We start from the raw sequence: 23803 nt of genomic DNA, 5'->3' as shown, positions 1-23803 counted from the left end.
AAATGTTTATATGGGAGCCTACTCTATGTCAGGTCTTGGTGCTGGCAATATAGCAATGGAAAAAAAAGAAACAAAGTTCCTGTCCTCATAAAGCTCAGATTCTAGTGTAAGAGTTGGTCAATGAACGAGCAAATGCATGTGTAACAGAGTTAAGTGCTGGGGAGAAAACTAAGCCTAGTAAGGGCATAGGGAGTGCCTGGGGCAGGAGGGGAGGGGGCTAGGGGGAAGGGAGAGGGGAGGAGAGGAGGGAGAGGGGAGAATTGCTTTGCAGGGGTGGGTAGGGAGGGTGTCCCTAATTGGTTCAGTTTGGAGGCAGCTGCCCTCCAGGATGCCTGGGAACAGCTCCAGGCGTCAGGACAGCAAGTCCTGTTTGAGAGCAGAGCTGAGGCCTGGGGCTTGTTCTTCCAACTTCCTATTTCCTCATTAAGTCAGAGATTGCATCTTTTTCTTCTTTCATGTCCTGTGTGGTCTTGGATCAAGAAAATGAGGGGCACTTGGTTAAGTGGTCAGGAACTGTTTGGGGGTTGATTACTTTGTCTTGCTCTGTCTCATCTTAGATCACCTGGCAGAGGGTTGGTACCCAGTGCTCTGGGGTGTTCTCAGCAGGGGGCTGCGAGGCTGAGCTGGGCGGAGAGCACAGACCATGGGCACTGCCTTTGTAGCCTTCTTGTCCCTCCTGGGGCTTGGCACAGGCGGCTCCTCCTGATCCTCCAGGCCTCAGAGTCCAGTCCTTCTCCTAGGAAGCCTGCCTACAGCCTGGCCCAGCTGGCCCACTTGTTCTGAGCTCATAGCACACACTCAGCAGGGCTCCTCGGAGCTTGCTGTCAGGCCGTAAACTCCACAGGACGGGAAGCCTGGATATGACTGCTCATCTCTTCCCTACATCTCCAGCATCTAGTGCAAAGACTGGTAAATTTTTTCTCTAAAGGACCTGATGGTAAATATTTTAAGCTTCGCAGACCATCTGGTCTCTGCTGTAGCTACTCACCTCTGCCCTTTAGCCCAAAAGTAGCCAGAGACAACAAGTGCATCAGTGAGCGTACTGTGTTCCAATAAAATTTCTTTATGGACACTGAAATTTGAATTTCATGTAATTTCTACATTTCAGAAAATATTATCCTGCTTTGATTTTTTTCCAGCCTTATAAAAATGTAAGAACTGTTTGAAAGCTGTACAAAAATCATTGGTAGCTGGATTCCGTCTCAGAGGTGTAATGATGCATGGCTTATGGTGGGGGGGAGGGGAGGTCTTAATAAATGTTTTTGTTTTTGTTTGTCTCTTTTCGCCTTTTCCAGGGCCACTTCTGCGGCATATGGAAGTTCCAAGGCTAGGGGCCTATGCCAGAGCCACAGCAACGTGGGATCCGAGCCTTGTCTGTGACTTACACCACAGCTCACGGCAACGCTGGATCCTTAACCCACTGAACAAGGTCAGGGATTGAACCCACAACCTCATGGTTCCTAGTCGGATTCGTTAACCACTGCGCCACGACGGGAACTCCAGCAAATGCTTATTGAATGACTGAATGACATCAGCAAGAGGTTGTGAAATTGTGAGCTGCTGCCTTCCCTCAATTAACATCATAATCCTTTATCAGATTTCCTGTAATCTCTTGAAATCAAGGGAGATAGCCAGTTGGTTATTATTTTAAAAAGCAGCTTTATTGTGATAGAACATACCATAAAAATACCCATTTAAATTGTACAATTTGGTGGTTTTTGCTTCTTTTCAGTGTGTGACCATCATCACTATCAATTTTAGAAAATTTCATCACCCTCAGTGGAAACTGTGTACCCATGAGCAGTCTCTCCCGTTCCCCCAATTTCTCCCCTTTCCCCAGCCCTGGGCAAACATTAACAAATTTCTTGTCTCTATAGAGCTGCCTATTCTGGACAGTTTATGTAAATGAAGTCGTACCGTATGTGGTCTTTTGTGACTGGCTTCTTTCACTTTGCATGATATTTTCAAGGTTCATCCATGTTGTGGCATGTATCAGAATTTCATTTCTTTTTAAGGCTGAGTCATATTCCATTGCATGAACATACTGTATTCTGTTTGTCCTTATCTGCTCATCAGTTGACAGACATTTGGGTTGTTTCCACCTTTTGATTGTTATCAATAATGCTGCTATGAACTTTCGTATGCAATTTTGTGTGTGTGTGTGGACACGTGTTTTCATTTCTCTTGGAAAATACCTAGGAGTAGAATTGCTGGATCATGCGGTGACTGATGTTGAACCTCCTAAGGAACTGCCAGACTGTCTTCCCAGTGCACCATTTTACATTCCTGCTAGCCATGTTCCAGCTTCCCCACATCCTAGCAGGCAATTCTTTAATTTTTTTTTTTTTTTTTTTGGTCTTTTTAGGGCCTCACCCACGGCATATGGAGGTTCGCAGGCTAGGGTGCAAATCAGAGCCACAGCCACAAGCCTGCACCACAGCCACAGCAATGCTGGATCCAAGCCACATCTGCAACCTATACCTTAGTTCATGGCAATGCCATATCTTTAACCCACTGAGCCAGGCCAGGGATAGAACTTACAGCTTCTTAGCTTACTGAGCCACAATGGGAACTCCAGGCAACCCTTTATTTATTTATTTATTTTGTTTTTTTAGGGCCGCACTTGCGGCATATGGAGGTTCCCAGGCTAGGGGTCTGATCGGAGCTGTAGCTGCTGGCCTACACCATAGCCACAGCAACTCCAGGTCCTGAGCAACAACCAACCCACTGAGCAAGGCCAGGGATCGAACCCGCAACCTCACGGTTCCTAGTAGGATTCGTTTCCTCTGTGCCATGAAGGGAACTCCAGCTTTATTTTTGCATAACTCTTTTACTCTGTCTTTTTGGTTGTCCAGCTAGTTGTTAAATGGACACACCACCTTTGGCTGTGAGATTGTGGGATGAATAGGAACATTTAGATGTTTTATTATTTTTTTCTGTAAAAGTAATGCATGCTTAGTAGAGCATATTCAGAAAACAAAACCTGATAGCTTTTAGCGTTGCACCTGTCACATTTGGTCACAGCCACCAATTCTTTAAGGGTCTCTGAAGACCGAGGCAGCGGCCACAGTGAGCAAGCAGTGTAGTGGCTCAGGATGCAGCCAGGGGCTCAGACCCAGCTTCATGGACAGTCCTGCTGCTGCCTGGCTGCTGGACCTTGGTAAGACTGCCTGGCTGCTGGACCTTGGTAAGATGCCAGTCCTCCCTAGGCCCCAGTTTTCTTGTTGGTAAAAGGGATTCATTCAATGATCATTCATTTAGTAGATACTTACTGGGCACCTACGCTATGGCAGGCACAGCGCCTGTCTCACAGGGCTGCGGGGGAGGTTAAACAAGGCGATGCCCATTGCTGAGCAGAGCATAATCCTGGTCACTTAATAAATGGTATTAATAAAAACCAGGAAGCAGGACCTGCCCTTCCTCAGGGCTTGCAGTTGTGGTCAGGTAACCACAGGGACTCTCAGAGGAGGGAGGGTCCCCGAAGGTCATCCCCTCACTCACCCCGCTCTGGGCTCCAGTCGGGGGGCTTCTCGTCCCTGCCCGCATGTTTCGGGGGTTAGCACCCCCTCCCCATGCTGGAAAGTCTGGTCTTCAGATGGGTCTTTCTGGGGCCACCCAAGGGCAATGCCTATCAGCAGAGCCCAGGGCCAGCCCGCCGCCTCGTCTGCATGACAACGTGGGGCTATTTGACAACAGCCCCCTCGTCTCTTCTCTGTCTCTTCTCTGGTTCCACCAGCTGTCTCACAGGGAACTCCATTCCTAGACCCACTGCCCCGAGGCTGCCTTTTCTGTGGTTTCCTGGCCTCTCAGAGCCTTCCTTGCTGGAGATCCACACTCTCCTGCCAGAATGAGTTGTAAGCCTGGAGGGTGACAAATCTTCACCTTTCCCAGCAGGACGGTTTTATAGGAGAAAGTGCTGGAGCAGGAAAGATAACTTCATTCTAAATTATGGAAAAAATAAAATCCCAGCCAAAGCCTGCTGGCTCTCCCCCTCCCGTTTTCCAAGCTCACTCCATCTCACGGGCAGCCTTGGCCTTCGGCATCTGGGTCCCTGATGAGCCTTGCAGGGCAACTCGCTCTCCCCTGAGGCTTTGTGATTGGAGAGTCTGAGCTTTCCCACCTCCTGTTACCTCCTGTCCTGACGTTGATGCATTTCTTGGGCTGAGTTTGTAAGCTCCGTCCATCGTTTGTCCGTCTGATTTGTGTGTCCTAAGGCATCTCTCTTCTCTTGGTGGGAGGAATCCAAATGTGTTTAGCAATCCCTCTGCTGCTGCCTATGGATACAAACCTTGCAGTTCTGTAATCAGGAGTGTCTGGAAACCCACAACTGGCCCAGCTCTGTGCTGGGGCACATGTGGGCCATTCCCCATCCCCTGGCCTGGCTGTTTGAAAGCCTGTCCCTAACTGTGTTCCTGGCTGATTTACCTAACTGTATTCTTCAGTGGTTAGTGACTCACTCAGAAATTCCCTCATCTGTCTGCTCTCCTGGGGTTCTGAGTCAGCGGGGATGCAATATTGGGGTAGAATTCTGGTCCCCGCTCCCTCTCATCCCTGCTTGGAGGCAGAGGCAGTGGCAGAAGGCAGAGGACAGGACCTGTGTGAGCCCATTGGGCAGATCTGGGTCCTGGCTCCTGCAGCTGGAGGGGGCACCGTGGGGGCAGCTGCTGCAGGTGCTGGAACCTCAGGGCCTGAGGGCAGCTCAGGGCTTGGGTGGTGAAGAGCTTGGGCCTATATGGTAAGGGGGATGGTCACGCCCCAGTTGCCACTCCTCAGTCACATGACCGTGGGCCAGCTCTTTAAGACCTTGCCTCTTTATTGGGATAATAAAGGACCTGTTTCACAAGGTTATTGTAAATATTTTTCATTTTTGAAAAATTTTAAATTTTTTTGTCTTTTTAGGGCCGCACTTGCAGCATATGGAGGTTCCTAGGCTAGGGATTGAACTGGAGCTACAGCTGCCAGCCTACACCACAGCCACAGCCATGCCAGATCCGAGCTGCGTCTGCGACCTACGCCACAGTTCACGGTGACGCTGGATCCTCAACCCACTGAGCGAAGCCAGGGATCAAACCTGCGTCCTCATGGATGCTAGACAGATTCATTTCTGCTGAGCCACGACAGGAACTCTGGTTATTGTAAATATTAAGTGAGTTAACACAGGTCAAGTGTCTAGAACCTGCCCGGCATATAGAAAGCACTGCAGCTGTTGGTGATGACAGTGAGGATGATTGCCTAGCTTTCCTATTGGATCACCTGGTCCCTCCTTTTTTCCCCAGTAGGACAGGGCCCCTTGTCTATATTTACTGATGAATATGGGAAAACTTTGGCCTCAGCTTAACCCCACCGAGTGTGCCCTTAGTTTCCTTGGTGCCCACTCACTCCCCCTCCTGCCCAGCACATCCTCACCGCTCCTGCCCCCACAGCGAGAGCCAGCCTTGGGCTGCTTGCAGGTGACAGCAGACAGTCAAGTTTCCTTGCCTTGATTTCCCCTATCTGTAACCCGTGGGAGAACATTTAGCCCTCCCCTTCCTTGTACCAGCGCCTCCAGGGCTGTGAATGGTGTCAGGTGGCATCTATTAAGGGAGGCCAGCCGGTTAGAGCAGGACTTTGCTGTACGATGTGAGAGGGTCCGGGCCAGGGCCAGGGCTGAGCCTCGGGGCCTGGTCATGCAGGAACCACTCAGCTTGGCGTGGGCTGGGAGTGGAGCTGAGCTCCCTTGGTGTGGTTCTGGGAGCAGAGCACGTCCCCCGGTTGTTCTACCCACAGTGGAGCAAGTGGGATGTTGTTGAGAAAGTCAGACACAGAATGTTCTGACCCCAGACTGGACAGTGCTTTTTGCCCTCAGGATGCTTACAAAGGGGCAGCAGAAGGCTTACCGAAAGGAGGAAGCTCTCAGAGCTGTGAATAACCAGGGTCATTGCCTTCCCTTTGGGCGCCAGGCACTGTGCTGGGCGCTCCTTTGTGAAATGAGGAAAACCAGGCTCAGAGCTTCCTGAACTCCCCCCCCCCCCCCAGGCAAGGTCACCCAGTGGAATATACTGGAGACGGGATTTAAACATGCATCTGGGGGGATTCCAAAGTCCGTGTTGTTTCCAGGTGGGGAAAGCTGACTCCGAGGCAGAGTTCCCAAATCTGTGACTTTCTGGAGCCTTGTTGTGAAATCTCTCAGCACGTGATGTTTGTGTGTTCTCTTTTCTGCCCAAAGTCTCAGCCTCCCCTCCCTCCCCCCTCACCTGGCTGCTGGGCTGGTGTTGAACTGAACCCCTCTGCCTCTTTTCCTCCCTCCTAAGACCTGGGGGGGAGAGGGAGCTGTAGCAGGTGAGAGACCTGGGCTGAAAGGTGTGGATGACTTTGGGCTTTGTCACAATTTCCCAGGCCCCCGGGGGAGAGGAGGTATTGTGAGGTGCTGTGGCTGCAGGGGTCCCCAGGTGGGCAGGTGGAAGGAGTCAGGGAGCTGCAGTGTCTGGTGGCCTCCCTTATCTCCAGGGGTTTGTACCAGGTGTCTCTCAGCCCTTCAGGTTCCCTATTTTGGAAACATGGAGCCCAGGCTCCTCCTTCCTTCCTTCCCTGTTGCCTCTTTAAGGTGACAGTGTCCTTCTCAGCTGGCGGTAATTATTAAGCTGGGATGAGGCTGGAGAAGTTCCAGGCCATAACTCCCCGGGACAGCAAGGGTGGAAAGTTTTCTAGTGAGGACAAGTTCAAACAGGATACCCCCAGGGCCTGGGACAGGATGCAACCTTGGTTCACCTTGGAACACAGAGAGGGCTGGTTACGCCCGGAAGGACCTACCTCACGCTGCCTAGTTGGTGTCCTGGTGGGGCAGAAACCCAGCCAGCCAGCTGGTCCAGAGCCCCTTCAGTCTGGGGCCCTGGTCCCACTAGTGGCAGCCCTCCTTCTAGGCCCCCTCCCCTCCTCCCCACATCCACTTGTCCTCCCCCGGCTGCCCCAGCCCCGCTCTGGCCCTAACAACGCTTCCCAGCCTCTTGGACTGCCTTCTTTTGCACAGGCCTCCTCTGAGCCTCAGCCTCTCTACCTGTTGATGTCAACCTCGCTCTTTCGTGCCCACTCTTCCATCGCCTTCCAGCTCAGTGTGGCGTTGGTCAGGGCCTAAACTCAGCCCAGAGCACATTCAGTAGAAGCGGGAGTGTGGGGGGAGGGGAGGAGCATTGCCACCGTCACCTGATCAGGTCACAGTGACCGAGGCCCTCACCTGCCCTGTGTGAGGCTGTCTTCCGTGGCTGCAACGAAGCCGTGCATGGCAGGCTTACCTTGGGGGAGCCACCCGTCACGGATGGCGAGGCCCCACCCGTGAGGGACAGTTGCAGAGCCTCCCGGGACAAACTGTGTGGAACCGGGAGAGGCTTTTGGGATCTGTGGACTTAGCCCAGGGTCTGGAGCCAGGCAGGCTCTTGCTGCGGGCTCATTTGCAGATCTTGGCTCCGACCCAGGGGCTCTGAAAGTTTCCTCTTTAGGAGACTGACAAGGTTGGGGGTGCGTCTTCCTGGAGGTCCTTCCAGCTCTGCCTGTTTGTCCCATGCCTTCTATGGGTCAGGTGGCCAGGAGCACATGAAAGGCCTACCCCATCTGATCCTCCCCCACTAGGCTCTTATTTGTCTTCACCTTACAGATGAGTTTGGGAGCAGAGGTTCCAGCCTGGCTCCCTAGGTCAGATCTGGGCCACTGGTGCATTTTGTTTGAGCCCACTAGATGTTTTTGTTTTTTAGAGCCAGTGTTTAAACACTGAAGAGATTTCACAAACTTAGAGATTCCTGGCTTTTTAGAGCTGAAATGAGGTCTAGTTGCCTGGAGCCCACCCTCCTGGAGGCGACAATTGGCTGTGTCTCAGTTGCAGGCACCACCTTCAGGCGGGGCCTGTGCTTTCCTGATCCACTCCTGGCACAGCGCGGGGAGTCACTAATTTACATGTTCCACCTGCCTCTGCAGGCGCTTGAGTTTGCAAACCTTGATTTAAGGGTGCCCTCTAACCCCCACTGTAGGTCAGTAGGGCTGCAGTGCAGGGGGCAGGAGGCAGGCTTGGCTTTCTGACGGTGAACTGTGAACCACACCCAGCAGGGATTCTGGGTCCTCTGTTGGAGCAGAGAAGCCCTAGGTCAAGCCTCTAGATGAGGAAGTTGGCAAGAATCCCCCTTCCCGTGAGGTGTGTCCCCAGCCCTGTCCTGTGCTGTGCCAGTGAGGTGGTCTCTGCTTGCTCATGTTTCAGTCCAGAGAAAAGCCTGAGTCTTTTCAAAAGGCTTTGATGGCTTTTTGTGTACTGCCTGTCCTCCTGCACCTTGCTTTCTGTGTACTGGCAGGTTGAACCCGGGAGACCCACCTCCCCACCTCAAGGAGCATTACCAAAGTGCCACAGAAAGAGCTTGTATTTTGCTCCAGGCAGACAGGGGCAGGAATAGGGATGTCTGCTATTGGCCAGGCCCCCTGGGCAGGCCGGCAGGATGCTGATGCTGGGCCTCCCAAACAGGGCAGGGTCCTGGGGCGGTGGGGGCTCTGGTGGATGTGGAGGTTTCCTGCACTTGGTGTTGGTCTGTCCAGCTGTTTCCTCCTGATAGAATGGCCGGACAATGCCATGGTGACTCAACTCCCAGCACTGTCAATGAACAATAACGGATAGTCAGGGTCAGTTGGGGAGTGGTGCTGGGCCAGTCACCGGCTTCCAGGCTCCCAGGTGGGAGGAGCCGGTTGCTCTGCTTGCTCTGGGTGTCCCAGGGTCCTCTCCGGGTTGGGGCAGCTTCAGGCTGTTGCTTTTGGGTCTCTCTGCTTCTCTGTGCACAGCTGATGCTGAGCGTCTGTGGTTCCATGCTGACCAGCTGCCCGCCTGCATTTCCAAGTCAAGCTTTGCCAGACCCCTTCACCCTTGGTTTGAGGTTCTGTGGGTTTGGCGCGGTCCCTGGGGTTCTGAGTCTCTACCCAGGCGTCCAGGACCTGGATAAGCTTCAGATGAGAAAGACAGCTGTAGAATTCTTTAATCTCCTCCAGTGGGTAGAGGATTAAGCAATTTTTTGGTGGGTTTGTTATTGTGTATTATGATTCTTTTTTAAACAAAAGCAATTGTTTTTTGTGTATTTTCTGGGTCCCTATCATGCTTATTACTAAGTAGCACTTTTTGTGAGTTTATCCAACATAATCCTTCCATTAACTCTCAGAGGGGCTCTCGTTACCCCCATTTTACAGATGAGGCATCTGAGGGTAAGGAGCCTGCTTAAGACAGCATATCCTCCTCACATTAGTGTCCTGTGACATAGGACTTCCCAGGGAGGGACATGGTGTGGAAGAGTTAAAGAAGAGACTGGGAACCAGTGATAGAGGTGTGAAAGGAGCTGTGTAGGGAGGATGCCCTGGGGAGCGGGGCCCCGTTCCTGGGGTTTACAGCCAACAGCGGAATAGGCGTGTGATCAACTTGCTCTGATGCGAGACAATGTGATTGGTGCTGACAGTGGCGCTGCCAGTGTGATCTGGCACCACATTTTTGCTGCTAAAAGAGCACATAGCAGAAGAGATGCTTCCGAACAGAAGTGGGAGATTCCTGGCCCATAGGACTGATTTAGCTGTCAGCATGATTGACACTGGTCCATGTAGAAAACACTGAGATGTAAGTGCCATGTATGTCTAGAGTTGCAAAAATGCAACGTAGCTGAGAATTATTTTTAGTGCAGTTATTTGTGAATGTATATTAACAGCCTGAGAAATATTCATTCTGAGTCAGTAATTCTGTTCTTTGGAATTTTTTTTCTTTTCCTTTTCTTTTCTCTTTTCCTTTTTTGGCTACATCCACAGTAAATGGAAGTTCCTGGGCCCAGGGATCGAATCTGACCCACATCTGCCATAGCTGTAGTAATGACGGGTCCTTAACTCACTGTGCTGGGCTGGAGATCGAACGAGCAACACCACAGAGAGAAGCCAGATCATTAACCCATTGAGCCACAGTGGAAACTCCCTGTTCCTTAGAATTTATACTGAGGAAGTAAGCATATGTATATGTCTATGTACAGACATAGATACCTATGTGTATACACACATATATCTTTATTATAGCATTATTTATAATATTTAAAATTGGAAACATACCAAATGCCCAACAATAGATGATTTTTTGTAAATTTTGATACATTCATATGCCAGTCTACCATATAGCCTTTAAAAAAAATCATGTCTTCGGAGTTCCTGCTGTGACTCAAGGGATTGGCAGCGTGTTGTGAGTGCTGGTACTTGCATTCGATCCCTGGCCCTGCAGCTGCGGCTTGAGTGGCAACTGTGGCTCGGATCTGATCCCTGGCCCGGAAACTCCTTATGCCTTGGGGAGGCCACAAAAGGAAAAAAAAAAATCATGTCTTCAAAAATTATATACAATGACTCCAGATAATGCTTATGAAAAAGTGTCTAGCAAATACAAGAAGACATCAAAGTGTATATACTATGAATCCTAGTTTGTTTTTTACAGTGTGAGGAAAAAAGGACTAGAGGAAAGATACTGAAAATGCTAGTGAAGGTAGTGATTATTACTGATTTTTATTTTCTTTCTTATGTTCTTCTGTGCTTTCTAAAATTTCTTCAGTGACCAATAATAACAACAAAAAGTCTTGAGAGTCTGGGGACTGCAGGGTGCTTATTGCAGGGGCAGGACTCCCTGCCCTCTGACCCGAGGTCTCTAGCATTGAGCAGAGTAGGGGGTGCAACGTGCTCCGGGCAGTGGGGCCTCTGCCCCTGAGCCCCTCTTCCTTCCTTCTCCATCACACTCTGCCCCTCCAGTTTTCTCCCTTATTTGGCCGTAAATTTATAAGCAAGAATGATTTTTAAAAATTTGTATTGTTTTTATTGGTTGCGTTTTCTGAAATATTCCGATGGGAGACGCTTTATATTTCTCACTCTAAATGAAAACCCTAATTTAAGTTCCTTTCCACTCATGCGATCCCAATTGATTTTTCTTCTCTGTAGTTCAGATGGTCTTTGTCAAATAGAAGAATTTTCTGCTTCTGCCTGAAATGGTCTCTGAAAGCCCAATTTAAAGTGATGCCGCGTTGCCATGGCCTGTTAGGTAATGCTGGTCCAGCCCAGATTCACACAGAGGAATGGAGAGACCAAAGCTTGCTGTTCTGACCAAGTTTTGTGGCTGATGATGTGATTGAAACTGACTTCCATGAGAGCCCAGAGAACACTTGTGATGCTAAGTTGAAAGCAGCCTTTGTGTTTGTGTTTTGTGGATATTGATCAGGGTGAAGCCAGGGTATCACTTGGCATTTGAGGCCCCCACACATGTTGTTTGATAAATACTGGCCTTTGCAGCAACATTCACTCCCAACGCTGAGACTGCCTGTCAGTGTCGTATTCAGGTGTATGAGGAGAAGGGTCGGTCCCCTGTTAAGAAAATAGATTCTGGGAGTTCCTGCTGTGGCTCAGTGGGTTAAGGACCCGACATAATCTCTGTGAGGACACAGGTTAGATCCCTGGCCTCACTCAGTGGGTTAAGGATCCAGCATTGCAATGAGCTTCCATGTAGGTTGCAGATGTGTCTTGGATCCGATGTTGCTGTGGCTGCGGTGTAGTCCTGCAGCTATAGCTCGAATTTGATCCCTGGCCTGGGAACTTACATATGCCGCAGGTGTGGTTGTGAAAAAAAAGAAAAGAAAAAGAAAAAAAATTATTTTGGATCAGAGAGATTCAGTTCCTGGTGCACTAGCACAGGGATTTATATATAGGTGACCATTGTATATATAATGGAGGCTGAGGTCTCACATCTGCCATCTGCAAGCAGGACACCCAAGTGGTGAAATTCGGTCCCAGTCCAAAGGCTTGAGAACCAGGGGAGCTGATAGTGTAGATTCAAGTCCAAGGACAACAAAAAAGTGAGATGGGATGTCCCGGCTGAAATACTGAGGCAAGAAAAGAGGGGTGACTTCCTCCTTTTGTCCCATTCAGGCCCTCAGATTGGATGATGCCCGTCTACGCTGGGGAGAGCCATCTGTTTTACTGAGTCCACTAACTCCAATGCTAATCTCAGCCGAAACATCCTCAGCCAAAAATCTGGTTTAATCTGGGCACTGCATGCCTGGTCAGGTTGACCCATACAGTTTACGAGTAGTATTAAGTACCTCCATGTTATTGGGTCACCATCACCACCATCCACTTGTAGGATTTTTTCATCATTCGAAACTGGAACTCTGTACCCCTTAACACTAACCCCTCACCCAGTGTGGATTGGCGTCCAGAGGGTCAGAGGGGGCGCCCATGCAGACCCGGGCAGAGTTAGAGCCCGCTTGCTGCTGGTCCCTAACTCTTCCCCGACTCAGGAGATCCCTGGTCTTCTCAGATGCCTCCCTCCAGCCCTCCCCCAGCCCTGATGCCACCCTCCACTTTTCGCTTCTATGGATAGGACTCCTGTGGGGATCTCACATAAGTGGATTCATTGTTCTTTTGTGACTGGGCTTGTCATCGAGCATCATGTCCTCAAGGTTCATCCAGGCTGTAGCAAGTGTCAAAACTTCCTCCCTTTTTGATGGCTGAATAATATAGTCTGTTGTCTGGGAAGACCACATTTTGGGTATCCATTCCTCATCTAATGCACATCTGGGTTGTTTCTACCTTTTGGTGACTGTGCATTACTATATTTTAAAATTAAATTCCCACCATCCCCCTTCGCAGTGGTTCCAGTGGTTTTTCAGTGTATGTACAAGCCCCCCCCCCCCGCTACCACTCACAGCATTGTGACATGGAAACAACGGGTGCCCACCTTCAGTGCTAATACACGTATGTGCATAGGTCATTTTCCTGTGCACTGGATCCATTTATCCTTTTCCCTCATCAGGCTGGACGTGCTCTGAGGCCAGGAAGAAGGTTGAATAATCCTTCTTCCCAGGTCCTGGGAGCCTGATGAGTATGTGGTAAAGGATGGAGGTTGAGAGTGGGGGCTCTGAGGCTAGACCATGTGGCAGCATCCTGATTCCATCTACAGTGACCCGTCGTCTCACCCTTCAGCACGCAGCTTGTCCACTTTGAAGTGGTGATGATGGGGTAATGTGTCATGGGGCTGTTAGGAAAATTAAATGAGAGAATCCATGTTGAGGGCTTGGCATGGTGTCTGGTGCATGATGAGCCCTTAAATGTTAGCTTAAGAAAACAAAGATCTCCACGTCCCTTTGGGAATTTCCCTCTTTTGTTCTCAGATCGTCCCGAGGTGGCTGAGAGTGAGATGAATGGGTCCTTTGGTGTGTATTGGACACCCAAGGGATTGGGGACGCCGTGCAAAACCAGGCAGAGTGAGAGGCCACTTCCTGCAGCTCCCTAACTGTCCCATGCCCTCTGTCCCCACCCAGGTGGTCCCTGGTCGTCTGGGGTGCCTTCCTTGCAGCCTCTTTCCTGCAGGATGGCTGGTCCTGGGTGGACTTAGACATGAGTGGAGGCCTTGAGCACCACATTGACTCTTGAGCTCTTGTAGGACGTGCTGCTGGGATGGCCAGCAGGTCACTGCCCAGCTGCTTACCTCCCCAGGCCGCTGCAGGGCACATCGGCCGTGTCCTGTGGCCGGCCTGCCTGCCAGCTTGGGAAACCTGAGCCCCACTGGCCGGGTGGAGCCACACACCAGCAGGACCTGCTGAGTGCCTGGCAGCCGCTAAAAGTGGCCTGTGTTCCCCTGAAGCCGATTGAGCTGGTGAAAACAGAAGTTCTTTTTTTTTTTCCCTCTACTTAAGAACATTTTCCTAAATATTTACTGGATCCTCTCATAATTGCTTCTTCCATCAGCTTCTGGCTTCAGCTTTCTGGCCATGGGGAGAGTTTGCTGCTTGGAGCTGCTCTTCTGCTCGGGAGGGGCTCCTGCTTGAGAGCAGAGGGCAGGAGCGAGTGTGGGGTCTGCAGGTGGTCACCCCTCCGCCAGGTGACGGCTCTTAGGACTGGCCCGCGGCTCGGTGGTACCCGTGTGACCTTGAGCGTGCTTCTCGACCCCTCTTGCTTTAGCTTCCTCATCAGTGGGATGAGATAATAATAGCATCTGCCTGCAGAGGGAGATGTGAGGACTCTGAGATAATCTGTGTAAAACGCTTAGCATGGTGTCTGGCACACGCATGGATGCTCTAAAGACACAAGTTACTTCTATTTTTATTGGCAAATTTTATTTTTGCTGTTCTCAGCCGTTCATTTCTCTCCATCTTTCCCTTTTGGCATCCCTGACCCCCCCACCCCCGCCAGGATCCCTGTGTCCTTGAATTGCCCCCCTCCCTCCTCTAGTGCTCCCTCTGGGGAGAGTCTCATATGCAGCCCTGCCAGGTTTCAGGGCTAGAAGCTTCCAGGGTGTCTGGGCTGGTCCCCAAGTGATAGGTGTCCTGGCCGAATACGTGTTGCTTTTCCTCACCTCCTCTGACCTGGAGCTCCCTCTCTGCTGAGATGGTTAATCTTTGTAATTTTCTCTACTTTGGGGGAAAAATTGCACCGAGTGTGTAAGGGGCCCCTCTGTGCCAGGAGCTGTCGGGCACATTCACGGTCTCATGTCATTGTCTCAGTGGCTCGGAGCCTGGAGATGTTGTTATGCCAGTTTTCACAGGGCAGGAAACTGGCACTCATTGCAAGGCCAGGTAAATGGTCAAAGGTCACACATGAGGAGGTGACAGTGGGACTTGACTAAGCCTAGATTTGTGAGGCTGCAGTGTGTTCTTTGCATTGGTGGCAGCACATGGCCTGGTGGCTGAGAGCACTGGTGCCCTGCTCCCCTACTCACTCTGTGGCTGGGGGCCAGTTCCCTTCCTTCGCTAGCCTCAGTTTGTTCACCTGGAAATGGAGTGACAATAGCGTTGATGCTGGTGAAGCTGAGGGCATGGGGTGTGGTGCATGAGCAGGGAATGTGAGCCCCGGCTCCACACTCTCAGGTCCTAGCTCTGACCCCTTCTGGACAGGCCTTGGGTAGTTGGCATAGGGTATCCCATCCTTCCCAAAGTCCTCTCCATTTTTTAAACCTTTTTTGAAAAAATTGCAGTAAAATACACGTAACATAAACTTTGCCATTTTAACCATTTTAAAGTGTACCATTTGGAGTTCCTGTTGTGGCTCAGCAGGTTAAGAACCCAACTGTGAGGATTCGGGTTCAATCCCTGGCCTCCCTCAGTGGGTTAAGGATCTGGTGTTGCTGCAAGCTGTGGTGTAGGTCTCAGATGTGGCTCAGATCTGGTGTTGCTGTGGCTGTTGTGTGGGCTGGCAGCTGCAGCTCTGATTTGACCCAGGAACTTCCATATGCCGCAGGTGTGGCTTTAAAAAGGGAAAAAAAAGTGTACAACTGATGGGCATTGAGTACATTCACATTGTGCAACCATCAGCACTACCTAATTCCGTGACTCTTTCATTGCCCCCAAATAGAAACACTGCACCCCTTAGACATCATGCTTCCAGCCCCCAAACCCACCCCCTGGCAACCACTAATCTGATTTATGTCTTTGGGTTTACCCATTCTGAACATTTTGTGTAAATAAAATTATACAATATGTGGCCTTTTGTGTCTGGCTTTTTTCAATATTTAGCATAAGATTTTCAAGGTTCATCCATGTGGTAGCATGTATCAGCATTTCGTTTCTTTTTAGGGCTTAAATAATATTCCGTGGTATGTATAGACCATATTTTGTTTATCCCTGTATCTGCTGATGGACATTTGGGTTGTTTCCACCTTTTGACTGTTGTGAATAGAGCTGCTGAGAACGTTCATACACAGTGTTTGTTTGGACACCTGTTTTCAGTTCCTTTGGGGATTTACCTGGGAGTGGAATTGCTGGATCATATGGTAATTCTGTGTTTAACATTTCGAGGAGCTGCCAAACTGTATCCCGCCGTGGCTACGCCATTTTATATTCCCACCAGTAATGTATGAGGGTTCCAATTTCTCTACATCCTTGCCAACACTTGTTATTTTCCATTTAAAAAAAATTAAAAAAAAAAAAATTGACCGCCCTAGTGGGTGGGAGGTGGTAGCTCGTTGTACTTTTGATTTGCATTTCTCTGGTGACAAATGGCATTGAACATTCTCCTTCGGTTTTAACATCCCCACTTTCTCTTGACCCTCTTCTCAGGTCTTCCACCGTTCTGTTCAGGCTTTGCAGAAGGTGGCCTCGTTTGTCTAGACCGTGTTCAAAATGCTCAGATCCCAGGGCGGGCCTCCAGCTGGGCTGGGACCCGCCTGGTGTGGAGACCCCACTTCACTCCAGGTGCGCTGCTTTCTCTCACCCGGTCTCCTCCAGACGGCACCATCCTTAGCTCCCGCTCCTGGGGTCCCTCAGATTCTGATCCTTCCTCCCAGGTGGTCACAGTTGTTTCAGCCTCGTCAGGGCGAGGACAGATGCCTCCCTGCAGGCTGGCACAGAGCGCCTTATCACCTCTGGGCAGTTACTGATCCTCTGGGTCGTGACTGCCTCCAGCCTGCGTGTCCCCATCTTGTCCCCGGGACTATTCCCAGAGCCTTGTAAGAGCCTTGCTTCCTCAAGACCAGTCACCAGGTTCACACCAAGTGTGACTTGAAGGCGCCGTTTTGCATCTCCGGGGTGGGTTTACAGTTTCAGGCCTATTTCTGACCAAGGAATCAAAGACTGCCCCTCAGTGATGGAATTTCAGGCATGAATGAGCAGATGGAGGAGGTATTTTGGGGGGCAGAGAGTTTGTGCTCCAGAAACCACTCCAGCATCTGCCTCTGAGCAGGAGACCCCACCCATCCTGGAAAAGGACTGGGTGCGTTTCCTACGTCAGGGCCCTGTCTTGTGAGCCTGGGTCTGCCTCACCGGGCACTTTTCTTGCAAGTGCAGGGTGTGATTGTCTGCCAGTGGTCTGTTTGTGTAGAGTGTTTGCTTTAAAGTGATGACTTGATTATTACAGGAAAATTTGGTTGCCGCAAAAGACAAAATAACGTAAAAATAGTAGAGCAAAATCTGAGGGACCCTGTCTCCACACCCCTCCCCTGACCCAATGCCCTTCCCAGGGGCAACCACAGGTAAAACTTGGTGTGGATTCTGGATCCTTTCCAGTGCATTCATTTTTCTGATTTAAGGGCAGCTCGAAAATAAATGCCACCATCAGGCTGAGTTTATCAAACAAAATAGGTATGTGCTCCAGAATGATGCTTCTTAAAAGCTGGCAGCAGCTGGAGGCGAGATTGAATGAGGGTAATCAAGAAGGAAAGATTTTTTTTTTTTTTTTTTTTTGCTTTTTAGGGCCGAAACCGAGGCATATGTAGGTTCCCAGGCTAGGGGTCCAATTGGGGCTATAGCTGCCGGCCTACACTATAGCCAGAGCAATGCAGGATCTGAGCTGCCTCTGTGACCTACACCACAGCTCACGGCAATGCCGGATCCTTAACCCACTGAGCGAGGCCAGGGATTGAACCCGAAACCTCATAGTTCCTAGTCAGATTCATTTCTGCTGTGCCACAATGGGAACTCCCAAGAAGGAAATCTCCGATGAGGCTGGGGGGAGGATCTGGGGAGGCCAATACCACAAAAATGGATAGACCAAGGGTAGGAGAGGGGCCTGCCATTTATGTCGGCCATTGTCACACAGAGTAAGAGCCAGACAGCTGCCTGGGCCCAGTCCTGGCTCAATACCCAGTGCCTGTGTCCCTGAGTCTCCCTGGGTCTCTGTTTCCTCAATTATAAAACAGAATCAAGGAGTTTCCTGGTGGCTTAGTGGGTTAAGGATCTGGCATTGTCTCTGCTATGGCACTGGTCACTGCTGTGGGGCGGGCTTGACCCTTGGCTCAGGAATTTCCACATGCTGAGGTGTGGCCAGAAGAAAAACAAACACAAAACCCAGAGTCAACTCCTAGCTTGTTGCAAGGGGTTACTACTGAGACAGGCGTGCGGAAGGTGCAGTGTGAGGGGCGACTCGTGGGCCCTGCCAGGTGTCAGGCTCAGGGAATGCTTCCCTTCCTCAGCTTTGCCTGTGTCAGCTCAGCATCGGCCCCTGACCTTCCTCATCGGCCTTTCTCCCAGTGGCTAGAGCAGAGCTGAACAGGTCAAGTGCTAAAAATAGTGATCCTACTGCCAGCGCTGGGGCGTTGAGTGTGTTTTTACTGTATGAATGACTGGGTGATGGGTTGAGGGCCTCCCCTTCAGGGTGAGAGTACTGTGGGAACAGTCAGACTATTAGCTAGCTGTTACTGGTCATTGACACATGAGTGGGAATTAGCATCACAGATGTTTTTGACTTGAAAGGGACCCAAGAGATGATCCTTAATTGTACAGATGGGGAACTTTTAAGGATCTAGGAAGGAAGAGGCTTGCCCGGTGTGTCATGCAGCCAGTGAGGGGCCAGCGGAGGCTGAGCCCGGGTCTCCTGGTTCTCTCTGGTGCTCTACCCATCGACGGGAACACCCAGCCCAGTATCTGGATGTGCTTCCGCACCTCTGCTCAGGGTTGCTGCTTCTGGGGGGAGGGTTGCCTGTAGCAGGAGGCTCACAGTCAGACCAGCAGACAGAGGGGCCTTTTGGATGGATGGAAGGAGATCTAGAGACAGTGGTCCTGGGGCTTGGTGTGGAAGATTTGGGCCCCTGCATCTCCCAAGAGGGAAGGTGAGAAGCATTTGGGGCTCTGAGATTGGGTTTGTCCACACAGCTCTGTGGATGTGACCGCCGACTGAGAGCTGGGGCTGGATCTGGTGGGGAAGGTGGACGTATGATCCAGTGGTCGCAGTCCAGCGTGGGAGCACAGGGAGGGTAATGTGTGGTGTGGAAGAGCCGGCGACATCTGTACAGGCAGATGGTCTGTCTATAGCAGGGAGAAGAGGGAACAGCATGGGGAAAAGCGTGGTAAAGCCAGGACCTGCAGAGATGTATGTGACCGGAGTGGAGGCTGCTCAGGGGTCAGAGGAGGGGAGGAGAGGCCACACAGGAAGGTTCCCGTGGTCAGGGTTGACATCTTATTTGCATGCTCCTTCTCAGCACCTGGGCAGTGCCTTGCCCCAGAGTCGGAGCATCATTTTTCTTTCGCACATGGATGAGTGAACCATATTTCTTCTTTGATCCCTGGAGGAAAACCAACCAGCAAGCTTTTTTTTTTTTTAACTTTAACAATTTCTGGCATCCTCTGCTTTCTGCTTTGTTTAGCCTCTCATGACTGGTCACTACTCTTCGATCCAACATGCAGGGCTGACTACTGGTCACCAAGGCTTGCTGGTGGCCTTCTGGCCCGTTGCCTGCTCTTATTTACATCAGCCACTAGATGGCAGCAGGAAACTTGTCAATTTCTCTTCCATGTGGTTTTTAGGTCAAGCCCTTTGCTCTGGGGTGGCACAGGGACTCCAAATTCCAGGCCTCACTGGTTCCAAGATGGGTGTGAGAAAAGGCTGGGATGAAGCCAAGGTGGCCTAACGACTGACATTCCCACAACATTATGGAGAAGTGACTGTCTCACTTCTCAATCCTGTGACCAGAGGACTTTTCAGTGTGACCCACACTCTTTTAACAGTGTTCCCACCAGTGGGAAGTCCCCGGCTGGAGTTTAGTGGCTTAGAAGGACCGGAAGCTGAAACCCAGTGTCACTGAGGAAGTCCAGTGGCACCCGGCAGAGTCCCTGGTGTGGCATTTGTGCTCATATGGACAGATGCAGTGGTGGCGGGGAGGGGACACAGTACAGAAGAGGACATGTGCCCCGTGAATAGTAATCCATACAAAGCCCTGCTGGAGTGGGGACTGCTCTACCCCTCACACATGCGGCTGGAGGTGTGGGTCTGGGGCAGGCAGTGGCTCTGAGGCTCTGGTATAAGTCACACCCACATCCCTCAGCACCTTGCACAGCACTCGACAGTGGTGTGTACTCCCATTTATGAGGTTCTTCTCATCTCCCACAGCCTCACTTGGTCTTCCCAGGGGCCCTGTGTCGGGTATGGGGCTGTCCCCTTTAACAGGTGAGGCCCAGAGAAGGGAAGGACGGGTCCAGCACTTCAGACAGGTTGCCGACCCTGCTCACTAGACTCCCAGCCTGGGGGCTTTTTGGTTTGGGCTCACATTGTGTTGCCTCCCTTAGGCTGACTGGGAAAAGCGCTTGCTCCGTCTCAGGGTTGGGCTGATGGCCAGAAATCCAGTCCTGTTACCTTGCAGTCCCAGCTAGCACGTCTCTAAGAGGGGAGTGTGTGAGTGCCCTGGGAGCCCAGCCGTAGGGAACGGGCACTGGGGGCGGGAGAGTGCCATTGAGATGGGGAGCTGGCTACTTGGCCACCCCACCCTGCCCCAGTGGAGGTAGGGTGGGGGAGAGTTGGTCTGGGACCCTTTGTGCTGTGGAGCTGCCAGAACCTTCCATCAGCCGTCATGCCACAAAGGCATGGGCCAGGTGGCGGTGCTCTTGTGCTGGAACCGACTTCCCCTTGACCTTTGAGCCATCAGTGTTGCTCTGGGCTCATCTGAAGCTGGGGGGCCTTGCTGGGACCCTCTTTCCAGTTGGACCCTCCTCAGTACAGCACCTGCCAAACTCAGGGCCACAGTGGGGATGGCTCCTGGGCTCCTCCTTGTCTTTTTCCATCTGCAGCCTGAGCCTTCCTGAGGTCCTGGTCCTTCACCCTCATCCACACCCTCTCTGGGTGCGGGCGCAGGGCCGGCTATGGGTAGTCAGCTCTGTCAGAACTGCGGAGCTGGGTGCAGTGCTGATAGGAGAAAGGGTCAGCCCAGGCCCTCACTCTTCCTCTCGGGAGAACCGGAGAATCTGCCTGGAGCTTGAGTCACTGTCCTGACTCTTTGCTGTCCAGAGCTCTGCCCCCTGCCTCCCACCCCCACCCGACGTCACACCTGGTAGGTTCTGCCCGGAGACACACCCCCTTGATGCCTCCGACACAAGCTGCTCTGGGTACCTCATGTCCACGCCAGCCGGAGTTTGGGCCCCTAGGGAGCGCTACCCCCTGTGTGCCGGTCAAGAGGCTTCTGCTTTCCAGCCAGCCGTCTGCCAAGGACCATGTCTCAGGCTCCAGCATCCTGCTGGGCGTGGCCTCTCCCCAGCCCAGGATCCAGCTGCAGCCTCCCTGTTGTGCTGCTGGCAGGGGGCTAGCTGGAGGCTGGGGGAGCCTTTCCCCTGGCCTCTCCTCTCCTCTCCGCATTACGTCAGCTTCCAGCCAAATACCCCTGAGGTCTGGTAAGGGAGGGTCTTTTATTATTATTTTTTTTCCAGGGAAAGTAATTCCAACTCTTGTCACATGGATTTCTGCATTCAGCTCTTTAGGGAACTTGACTTCCTTCCCTGCTTCCCACGCCAGCCCCCTCGATGTTCCAGAGAAGGGGCAGATTTGTTTCCTTGGACTGGGGCGTTGCTGGCTCTGGGGCCCCGAGGAAGGCGGTGTGGGGAGTGGGGAGAGTGTGGAGTCAGGTGTCTGGGGCCTGGCTTCCCTTGCTGCTGTGTGACCTCAGTTGGGCCCTTCCCCTCCCTGGGCCTTGGCTTCCCCCTTACTTGCCTAGAATACACCTGCCCTCTGCAGTGGTGAGGGGGCAGTGCCGTGCTCCCTGGTTCCCACTTTGCCCAGCAGGGGCTTGATGGTGGGACCTTCCAATCCCGCCCCATCCCGAGCTGGGCCCTCCACTGGTGGGTTGGCAGGTGCGACTGTTAGTGTTGAGAAAGACCTGGCCTGGCCCGGGGGCGGTGAGGCACGGCTTCAGCTCCCTGCTAGTTCCCACTCAGCGCCTTTTTGCGGTCATGGTCACGGAACTTGGAGGCAGGAGCTAGTCCAGGGCCAGATTGGCCAGAGGGCAGTGGCTGAGGCATCCAGCCTGCGCTGTGTTCCTGTGGGTCCCTCCCCTGTGGGTGCACTGCTCCCAGTTTCTCCTTTGATTTTCCTTCATCCTTCCACACCTTTCTCAGAGCCCCCCATGCTGACCCTGGATTCCCAGCGCTGCAGGCCCTCAGAGCCTCCCCGCCCTCTCTTCTCTGGGAAGGCAGGCCGCACCCCACTCCCTGGCGGAGCCCAGCCCCCACCCCCACCCCGCGCACATGTGCATTAGGGCCTCAGCCCTCCCTGAGGCCCACATCTGGCCCGAGTGCTCGGTTTCCCGGCTGTAAATTGCCTCCTGCTGCCCCTTGGCATCTGCTCAGGTTTCAGCTCCAGGAGCCTTTTTCTTGGGGGCTCGGGGGTGGGGGGAGGCTCAGCTGGTCCCTCCCTTCGTCTGGCTGCGGCTGAGAGAGACTCTTTGGCCATGTTGTCAGGAACTCTTCCATCTAAGTCTTGGGTGAGCTGTGGTTTTTAGCAGGTGGCTGAGCAGGAACCAGTTTTAATTAGATTTCCCCCTTCTCTGTTCACACCTTCCCTCCTTTGCTCACCCATCATCAAGGCCAGCCTGCTGTGGTGTCCCCTTACCCTGCAGCGGGAGGGCTTTCTCCCGTGAGGTGGGGGTGGGGCTGGCTTTGTAGTGGGACAACCTGGGGACAACGGCATTCTCTCCAGCCTGCCCTCCCTGACCTCCCTTGACAGGGTCTGCAGCCTCAGTGGCCCTGGCACAACCCCAGGTAGATTTTCTCTCCCATCTCAGGTAGTGAACCTCCAGCCCTGGTGGCCTCAGAGCGTTGCACCCATATCTCCCCCAGAGGCATGGGGACAGTTGATTCTAGCTGGCCCTGGGGGCATTTGCTCTGTGGCACCTACCTCTTGATTATCTGCGCCTGGGCAGGTAGCTTGTTTGGGCCACGGGAGGGCCTCTCAGGGCAACACCCTGGACAGTGTAAGAGGGGATAGTCATCAGGAGTTCCTGTCGTGGCTCAGTGGTTAATGAATCTGACTAGTAACCATGAGGTTGCGGGTTCTATCCCTAGCCTTGCTCAGTGAGTTAAGGATCCAGCGTTGCTGTGAGCTGTGGTGTAGGTCACAGATGTGCCTCGGATCTGGTGTTGCTGTGGCTCTGGTGAACCCAGGGTCACACCCAGGTGTGGAGGCATATGGAGGTTCCCAGGCTAGGAGTCTAATCGGAGCTGCAGCTGCTGGCCTACACCACGGCCCCAGCCACTCCAGATCTGAGCCATGTCTGTGACCTACATGGCAGCTCTCAACAATGCTGCGTTCTTAACCCACTGAGCAAGGCCGGGGATGGAACCCACGTCCTCATGGGTACTAGTCGGGTTTGTTACCAACTGAGCCACAACGGGAATTCCTCTGTGGGCCTTTTAGTTGAAGCTGAAGGATTTGTTTCGTGGAACAGGGTTTTGGTCAGTTTGGATGTTGCTGGAATCACCAGGCAGTTCACAGGGTGACAGGTGGAATTGTCCCCCGTAGCAGGACCACCTGGGGGCCCAGGATGGACTGGAAGTAAAAGGCCTGGCACTTGCCACTGACTGGTTGAGAAGTGCTGCTCTCGGCTTCCCAACTCGCCAGCAGAGCCTCTGAAAGGAAACTGCGGGGGTTTCTTAGAAGAAGCTGCAGATTTAGATTTGGTATGGGAAGCTGAGAAAGTTCAGGGTTTGATGACAAAGGCTTTTGTCTCTCTCTCTCTCTCTCTTTTTTTTTTTTTTTTTGTCTTTTCTAGGGCCGCACCCGCGGCATATGGAGGTTCCGAGGCTAGGGGTCTAACCAGAGCTATAGCCACCGGCCTACACCACAGCCACAGCCACACGAGATCTGAGCTGCGTCTGCCACAGCTCACGGCAATGACAGATCCTTAACCCACTAAGTGCAGCCAGGGATCGAACCCACAACCTCATGGTTCCTAGTCAGATTTGTTAACCACTGAGCCACAATGGGAACTCCAATGACAAAGGCTTAATTAAGGAAGGTTCAGGATTTCTGGGGGGACTTGAATGGGGAAGGCTCGTGGGCTGGGGAAGCTGGAGGGTTGTATGGCATGTGCAGTGGAGGATGTGGAATG

The 23803-nt window shown here is 52.1% G+C and overlaps 1 protein-coding gene across 2 annotated transcripts in view; it reads left to right on the top strand.

Annotated features, from left to right (window-relative positions):
• TSPAN9 (tetraspanin 9) overlaps window positions 1–23803 on the top strand; it is a 192554-nt gene that overhangs the window by 29813 nt on the left and 138938 nt on the right. Inside the window, exon 1 of one of the 2 annotated variants that reach the window (XM_013997827.2) lies at window positions 5172–6318. The exons of the other annotated variant lie outside the window; for it this stretch is intronic. The gene's annotated coding sequence lies outside the window, so the exon portion shown is untranslated. Of the gene's footprint in view, window positions 1–5171; window positions 6319–23803 lie in introns of those variants that run through there. 2 annotated transcript variants of the gene reach the window in all.

This window comes from Sus scrofa, chromosome 5 (assembly GCF_000003025.6).
Source record: "Sus scrofa isolate TJ Tabasco breed Duroc chromosome 5, Sscrofa11.1, whole genome shotgun sequence".
In the NCBI taxonomy this organism is placed as follows: Eukaryota; Metazoa; Chordata; class Mammalia; order Artiodactyla; family Suidae; genus Sus; species Sus scrofa.
Note: the sequence above shows the minus strand (reverse complement) of the source record. Positions and strands in the feature narration are given on the sequence as shown.